Source organism: Pyxicephalus adspersus, chromosome 3 (genome assembly GCF_032062135.1).
Source record: "Pyxicephalus adspersus chromosome 3, UCB_Pads_2.0, whole genome shotgun sequence".
Classification (NCBI taxonomy): Eukaryota; Metazoa; Chordata; class Amphibia; order Anura; family Pyxicephalidae; genus Pyxicephalus; species Pyxicephalus adspersus.
Genome location: NC_092860.1, coordinates 66,280,778 through 66,290,013, shown reverse-complemented (window position 1 = coordinate 66,290,013; position 9,236 = coordinate 66,280,778). Strand labels below are relative to the sequence as shown.

Here is a 9,236-nt window from a genome sequence, read left to right as displayed (position 1 = left end):
TTTTGCCCAATCGATCGTTCGTCGTTCGTTTTGAACGATAAAAATTGGAAGTGTGTACGCCCCTTTAGAAAGATTCTAGAGAGTTTGATAAAGAACCACAAAGAAGAGTTTCTGATACAAAATATTATTGTAAGTAATAGTCGGAATTGTTTCAAGAAAGACTGAAGTTGTCAAATTTACTTTATTTTTATGAGGAAGTAAGTAAACAGGTAGACAGTGGAGTAGCAGTTAAAATAGTGTATCTGGACTTTGCGAAAGCATTTTATAGAGAGAGGAGAGAGAACTGGCTTAAAGACTGCATCCAGAGAGTAGTGATTAATGATTAACACTCTGAATGGTCTAAGATTATTAGGGGTCTACCCTAGGGTTTAGTGTTGGGACCATTACTGTTTAACATATTTTTAAACGATAACGAGTTTGATGACACCAAACTATGTAATGAAATGAAGTCCATACAGGATGCCTATATTCTTCCTCGATGAACTGTTTGATGGTACAGCCAAGTGGCAAATGACAATAAATATTGATAAATGTAAAGGTATGCACATGGGGGCTAACAACATGCATGCTTCATACTGTCTAGGGGGAATACATTTGGAGGAGTCAGAAATTGAAAAGGATCTGAGGGTTCTGGTAGATCAAAGACTTAATATTGGGCATGCAATGCCAAGCTGAAATATCTAAAGCTAGCAAGGTACTTTTTTGTATCAAAAGAAGAATAGACTGCAGAGATAGAGACATAATCATGCCCCTGTACAAAGCATTGGTCAGACCACATGTGAAATTTGCAGTCCAGTTTTAGGCACCAGTTCACAAAAAGGATATTGTGGAATTGGAGAGAGTGCAGACAAGGCAACTAATAAAAGGAATGGAGAAGTCAGCTATGAGGAGAGATTAGCTGAACTGATTCTATTCTCCCTATTCTCCCTTTAGAAGACATGTTTAGGGGAAATATAGTCACTCTATATAAATATATAAATGGTCCACATAGAGAACGTGCTTCAGATTAATTCACTTTAAGGTCATTACAATGAAAAATGGGACACTCTTTGGGGCACTTTAAGGAAAGGGATTCTTCACTACGTCTGTGAAAATGTGGGAAAGGCTCCCTCAGAAAGTGGTTTCAGCAATATCTATAGATTGCTTTAGGAAAAAGTTGGATGCTTTTCTAAAAGCACAGCATATAACTGGGTGATAAAGTTTTAAAGTAAAGACAACAGATACTGTTGATTTCGGGAACATTCAATTGCCTCATGGGATCAGGAAGGATTTTTCCCCCTTTGCTCCCCTGTTGGAGCAAATTGAACTAGGGTTTTTTTGCTTTCCTCTAAATCAACTATGTATATAGGGTTTTTATCTGGGATATGTTTATATCCCTGGTAGTTGAACTTGATGGACTTAAGTGTTCCCCTCAGAAAATGTTTTAGCCGGGTGGTGAGAAACTGTAGCCAGGTGGTAAAAAAAAAAAAAAAAATGGGCAGGGCAAGACACAAGCAAATTTAGAGCAACTAGTTTATGCCATAGGTATTATTAATATTACTATTAATAATAATAATAATAATAATAATAATATTAAACAGGATTTATATAGCGCCAACATTTTATGCAGCGCAGTACAATAAATAGGGATCCAGTATGGAATTTTTTTTTTTTTTAAATAAAATTATTTTTATAGCAATTACTTTGTGTTTTTTAACACCTCTGTAATGCATCTAAACCTCAAACTAACATTGTAGACATGTTATTACATTTTCTTTAAATGACAAAGCAAACCTAAAGCCTGAATTCCAAGCAGAAGACTCATTTTAACAGGGTAAATTTTTAACAGAAATGGCAGCCCCCATACATATGTCATAACAGTTCTTTTATGAAGTCGTTTAAAATCTTCTTTTTAAATGACAAATGTATTAACTTCCTGAATTTGACTTGTTGTCAGTCTTTTGCTTCCTACTGTGTAGCAAAGCTGCAAAAGAGGGAGAAACAACACAAGGGGCCTGATTTAATGAAGCTCTCTCCAAGGCTGAAGAAAATACACTTACATCAGTTAACCTGGGTGATCCAGCAAACTTGGAATGGATCTGGTCCAGGATTGAAAACATTTGCTAACAAATTGCAATTGACTTTTAGAAAATCCTTTCCAGGTTTGCAGGTTCACTGAATAAAGTGTGTCCTCTCCAGCCTTGCAGAGCTTTAATAAATCGGGCCCAGGGAGACAGTGCCAGTGTGCTGTTTCTGCTTTCACCTATTAATCGGAAGATGTGAATGGAAAGAGTTAGGGTCAAACTGCAGAATAGATAGGATTCCTGCAAGTCAGGTCGGTGCTGTGTGGCAAAGCTGAGTAAATTTCATAACGGCATGAAATACAAATCCTTTGGCAGGTAAACCAGCTGGGACTAAGTCTGTGCTGGCTGGCCTGCCTGTTCCCTCTAGCTGAAGTAATCACTGTTGTGTCTTGTTTAGATGGTAGACAGCCATTACGAATACCCAAAGAATCCCAGCATATTTTTTTCTAATTTTATGCCAGTGGTCAGTTAGAGGGGTTGTAGAAATGTGGGTTATCATGATCCCAGAGATCAGATTTATGTCACGGGAGCAGACCTTTTCATTGGAACATTTATAGAACAAAAACTTCATAGCTGTTTTTCCCACATTTTGCTTTTTTAGTCACATAAGCTAAAATTTGATTCAAGGCATAATTAGTAGGAAACATTTAGGCCTTGATTTATATTCACTGTTTCACAACAAGCTTTTATAAAAGTGCTTCTATTGCCACTATTTTAGGACCTTGCAAATCACAACCTGCCCTGAGAAAAGGTCATTTATTGATCCTAAATTATAGACTATTAGAGGACTATTAAAGCTGTGTGAAAACTATTAAGAGTGAAACGTATTACTATTAGATGGTGCCAACTGCCAGTCCAGGGCCCTGTTTCAAAAAAAGATCTTGGGGCCCTTCACACATTCAGACTCTGTGCATAATCATGTTACTGCATGTCATGTTTTAATGTGCATTTATTTACAGGATGTATGCTGTGAATGGATCCTTTCTAAACCATGAATGACATCTTTCGACACTCATTGAAGTAAACTTTGCAGTTTTGTTTTTCACAAAATATTTTGTTGCATTAGGGTACAAAAATTGAAAATCTATATTTTGTTGCATTAGGGTACAAAAATTGAAAATCTTTTTACAAAATCATTGTACTATATCAGGGGTCACCCAAACTACAGCCTGCATGCCAAACCAGGGCCACCATCCTTTTATTCCAGCTACTGGTCATTCATATCGGGCCAACTGACTTTTTTGTCAGTGCAAGTGGGGCATGTTTTTTAATTTCACTGATTAGCAATGTAAGGAGAATGTTATAAATTTCTAATGCCTGCATTCTGTAACCTGTGTTGTACCTTACATACTCCTGACCACTGAGCGCTATACACAATGTGGCAAAGGAAATGTAGCAGCATTCATCCCTAGTTCACAGTAATAAGGATTTTTATAGGCGCAGAAAAGAAAATCTATTTGCATTGAAAAAAGGTGTTGTAGCTCAGGCAAATGGACACCCCCTGTACCTTCCTAAGTTGCCTGGTGGATGATCCAGTGCTGGTATATAGTACAATACTATATACCTGACCTCAGCACTCTATACATCATATCCAAATATTTAAAGCCCTGATTGCTGCACTATACAGCAGGAGTCTTTAAACGTTTGAAACAAATGACCTGTTCACTTTGTGTCAGACTATTGTGGGGTCAACCAAAAGGTGCATCGGTGTTGCAAGTAAAAAATATCCTGGTGAATATAGTCATTGGTAGTAGTTGGAATTAAAACATACCCCAGCATTAGTGGAGGTAAAAAATGCCCCTTGCTTGGTGGTCGTTGGGGTAACATTGTCTAGTGTCTACTTTTAATGAAGAGCTAACACTAACCCTCAATAATTTTCCAGTAAAAAAAATCTAATAAAGAGAATTATATCACCACTCCCACATGTCATTTCTCCCTCATGAGATAGGTCCTAGTGATTGGCTATCTGGTGCAGTAAAAACAATGCACTTTCTGCCAATACTTTGGCCCTGATTTACTAAAGCTCTCCAAGGCTTGATAGAATATACTTTCATCAGTGAAGCTGGGTAATCCAGCAAACCTAGAATGGATCTGGTCCAGGATTCAAAACTTTTGCTGGCTAATAGCAAATGATTTTTAAAAATCCTTTCCATGTTTTCTGGATCACCCAGCTTCACTTCTGAAAGTGTATTCTCTCCAGCCTTGGAGAGCTTTAGTAAATCAGGGCCTTTATCTCAACAATTGTTAATAAATGAGGCAGAATAGTTATAATTGTACAAGCTAATTGGCACTTGGTAAACAAGAGGAATCTGTATTATGTTATATATGTGAGACATATATAACTACCTTAAGGTAACCATTTTAATAATAACTTAAGGCTTACTTAAAACCCACATATATCCCCTTAAAGTTATATGTTAGGGTTTATTCATTATTATCTGGCAAACAATGGATTTTAAATGTTAGATAGTTAGGTAATACATATACTGTGCATATGTATTACTAACTCATGATGCTTTGCATATGTAGGCACTTCTACATGTTTATACCAGCCCATGTACCGGAGCAGTACTTTAGAAAGAACATGCTTTGGTCTATGATCAGTGCACAGAAAACGTGCAAAAATCTCTCTACTGCTCTCTCAGCTCAGCAGTCACACTACTTATCTCTAGTGACGTAAAGTTATGAGGAAAAAAGTACACCATTTACTAATTCCAAGGTTTTGTGTATCAGGACATAATAAAAATAAATCATTTAGTCCCTAGCAGATCTTACAATTAGGCAAAAACAACTTATAGAAAGCAAAACATGAAATATTACATCCTGTCATTCATTATTTACCAAAGACTAAATTAAGCAGTCAAATAGGAACACCCTTATCACTTCCATAGAATTTAGGAGGTAAGTACCAGCCAGGTGCTGCTAATCAAATGCACTGGACTAAATGATTATCAACAAACGTAACCACCTCCATTAAAAAAGCAGAAGTTCTCGCAGTTTGCTGGTCTCTGCGCATTTAGGTGTACGTTAACCTAATGACATCAGCATAGATTTTAGAGAAGTAATTCTTGCTACCCATCAATCTAGGAAGGGTACAAGGCAGGCATGGGCAAACTAGGGCTCGCAGGCCATATACAGCCCATTGGGTTTTTTAATATGGCCCATCAAATATTGGTACAAAATTGCCCACTGGAAAAAACAGTGACCAAAAACACTGTTCCCTCTAAAACTTATTGTATTTGAGTGTAAGCTTTCTTTTACTTTTAGGTAATGGCTTTTACACAAAATTTGGCTTTTATACATAATTTATGTCAGTTCATACAAACACTCTCCATCCATTTGATACTGGCCCGGCCAGTAAAACTCATTGTGGACCCTGAGACAAAGTTTGCCCATCCCTGGTATAAGGACATTTTTTAAACAACTAGAAGTCTATCGTTCTACAGTGGGAAAAAATATTCAAGAAAAAAAATAACAGGACAGTTGCCAATTTTTTAAAAAATGGACACCCCAATCCTCAGAGAAAAAAAAAAACATGAGCTACATCTCAGACTCCAAAGACCTGTGTTAACATGGTAATATTAAAGTTCATGACAGTATAATTATAAAGACTTAACAAGTATGGCTTGCTTGGTAGGGTTGCCAGGAAAAAGGCTGTATGGCCATATTGCACAGTGCCACTCATACCACACCTCATACCAACTATCATGCAATGTGGTGGAGGGGTTGATGATTTGGGCTTGCTTTGAAGCCACGGGACCTGGGCTTCTTGCAGTCATTGAGTCTAACATTAATTTTTGTATATACTAGATTCTGGAATCTAGTTTTTGGAATAAAGTATTCTAGAGTCAAATAAGGTAATTTGAAGCTTAGTCAAAACTGGGTCATACAACTGGACAACGATCCCAAGCACACCAGCAAATCTACAAAAGAATGGTTTAAAAAAGCAACCAAAACTGTGGTGGGACCTTAAGAGATCTATACAATAAGGAATGAACAGTGGGACAAAATTTCTCTCTTTTGGCTTGATTTTTGTTAAATAAATAATGGAATGATTGAAGCTGTTGTGTGTTAGGCCTGGTGTTAGATTTAAATAATTTTAAAATTTCCAGATTTTTTTTTTTATTATGTCTTGAAATGTAAAACCTTGGAAATCAGAGGGGTGTGCTTTCCTTTTCACATGACTGTACATAGATCTCAAACTCTGCTGGCATGCTGCACGTCATAATGTGCAGGCAAACCTTTATCTCTTCTGTTTGCCTAACTCAGAACAACCTCTTTCCAGGGCTAAAGCTACGTACACACTTCCAATTATTATCGTCGGAAAACGAACGACGAACGTTCCTGCACGATATATATGAACGATCGTATAGCACCGATCCTGCACATAGAGGTAACGACACGATCGTTCGTAGATATTGTACACACCATAGATACGATCGTTTAAGCGATAGAGGAACTATGTGCACGACAGGAAAGTAAACGGACGTTCGTTCATCACGCATGCTCTGAACATGGACGATCAACGAACGACCGTACACACGAACGATGTTCAACGATCGTCGCCCAATCCGATCCGCCGGTCCGGTCGTTCGTTTCCAACAATTTTCCTCGTTCGTCGGCGTCGTTGGTTACATTTTTACCAACGATTTTTTGCCCAATCGATCGTTCGTCGTTCGATTGGAACGATAAAAATTGGAAGTGTGTACGCACCTTAACATTATACTCTGGGCAATCTTAAAACTTGGTCCATACCTCCCCCTATGCTTAACTTATCTCCCCAATGGTATTTAATTAACTATTGTTATCAAGTCTTCCCTGTCATTCCCTAACACACAATAAATCACAAACCTCAGTAGCCTTTGTGTTGTGTCTGTGTTCCTGTAGTCACTGTACCTGATTGACACTGAGTGTAAGTTTATCAGATGTCCATGAAAAAAACACTATGACAGCAGAATAGTTAAATTCAGCAAGAGCAATAGATGTATAGCTCACATCACTGACGAGAATCTCACACACTGTATCAGTACATCAGCATCTCTGGACAAGCACATACAGACACCCAAGAAAACACCAACACATGCTGTGACTAAATAACTGATAGGACAGAAAGCAAATAATTGAAATAAGGACAGAATAACACAGAGGGGAGGGGTAGGGTGGATGATACTTGTAGTCCATCAGACAGGAACCTTTTACAGCTTCTAATGCTTGTTGTGTAAATCCCAGTATGCAGTGAAATTGGACTAATCACTTACAGCACAGGAGAGGACTGTTCACAAATGTACAGAAAGAAAGGTTACTTATAAAGGAATTTGTATGTCTTTTTCTCGCTATTTCATCTAAAAACATAAACTGTTAAATTGAGAGAACAATTCCCCCAAAGGTCTTGATGAAGCCTATACAGAATCGGTATTATAGCACCCTAAGATTTACCTTTCAAATTAACAAGTGTTTGTGTTTAGCATGACAAAGGACCTCCACATATTCAAAGTCCTCCAGCCACAGTGAGTAAACCTCAGAAACCCTTATGATCTTCTTTTATTAGATTTACCACAACTACAGTATGTAATAAATGCACCAACTTAATTTATTTGTCGTCAACCAGGCAGGCCATTGCACAGCAAAACTGTTGGTAGAGATTGTACAGTTTCATTGTAATATAGTCTTTATATTATGGGGGACATGAATAAAAAAGGCATTATCTGATAAGCAATAAACTGTTTTGAGAAGAAATGTTTTCATCCACATATAAACTGATGGAGGCACAATTTTAAAATACATTTTGCAATGATAATACTAGAATGACAGAAAGATGCTAGAAAAAGATTACAGATAAAATAATAAAATAAATAAAATGGAATAGTGAATCTTTTCTATGTGTGTCTTCTATAAACAGGCCTGAGATATGATGCCTCAACATGGTCAGGCTGTCATCTCCACCAATCTGTCCACACTTTGAAGGCAATGACAGTACAACAGGAGTGCTGTTTCCAGCTACATCCTCCTGGACTTCATACACAGGGGAAATGTAATAAAGCAGAAAATGATGCATGCTGTGCTAATGTGATGTTATGGGAGTCATTGAGGTGTTCCTGTAGACTCTTAGTGTAGGAGATACCTCCATAAATGAACGTATACTGCAGTCCACGCTGCAATCTACAGCTACCTAGCAAGCAATCACATCATAGACTGACAACACATGTAATGTTACTATGACGTCATGCAGCATCTGCATAGGAGGTTTGATGCAGCTGCAATATTCGTGCTGACGTTGTACTGCAGACACACAGAGTAAGGCTGAACCTGGCAACAATGTCATCCTAGCACAGTGCGAGTAGTGTCCTTCTCCTAAGACCATAGCACAGGCTCCACTATGATATGTGAACTTCCAAGGTTAGTGCGGCTCTGCTCCTCACTGACCGTCATTTACAACAACAGTGAGCTGTATACTGCAACGTATTCCATGGAAAGCATTAGAAAGCGAGTCTGCTTCATTCCAATGTCACCAGGAGGATACATCATTCATAATGTCCCTCACGCAGACTACCAGAATATCTCTCCCTATGCTCTACACCAAATGCCAGCACGGTACCAAAAGCAAAAAATACAGAGAATGCAGACATGTATTCAGGCGCTCACCTTCTCTGTGTCTTGGCTCCTTGCTGCGTTTTACAGCATTGTTTTCAGTGAGGCTCCTCAGCTGCTCCTTCTCTATGTGCTGTTGTGTCAGTGAATGGCCAGGATGCTCGCAGCTCCCTCACACAGCTCTGCTTGCACAAGCTGTCTTTCCTTTAAACTTCCACACGCAGCAGTTTTGGAGCTCTCCCCCATTCCTTGCACTCAGTGATTAATCATTCAGGGACATGTCATTTGTCGGCGATCCGGCTGACTCCTCAGCATTCTGCAGGAAGCCGTGGGCTGCATAGAGAGGTATCAGAGGGAGGGAGGATGACGGCGTGTGTATGTCCTGGCTGATCGCTGAATTAGGTTACCTCATCAAGGGCTTTTATTCATCTATATATACCTACACTGGTAGATCTGACAGGAGGAACGGGTGTAAGGAAATCCATTTATGGGTGAACAAGAATCCCAGTGGTAATGGTGTAATTGTCCTACATTTGTTATTTCATGCATGGACTAAACCACAGTGGTGTATAGTTTCCTGATAAC

At 38.5% G+C, this 9,236-nt stretch overlaps 1 protein-coding gene across 1 annotated transcript in view; it reads right to left on the bottom strand.

The window, feature by feature from the left end:
- DIRAS1 (DIRAS family GTPase 1) overlaps positions 1-8,988 on the bottom strand; it is a 24,862-nt gene extending 15,874 nt beyond the window's left edge. Inside the window, exon 1 of the mRNA XM_072405000.1 lies at positions 8,706-8,988. The gene's annotated coding sequence lies outside the window, so the exon portion shown is untranslated. The remainder of the gene's footprint in view (positions 1-8,705) is intronic.
- Positions 8,989-9,236: the final 248 nt, after the last annotated feature.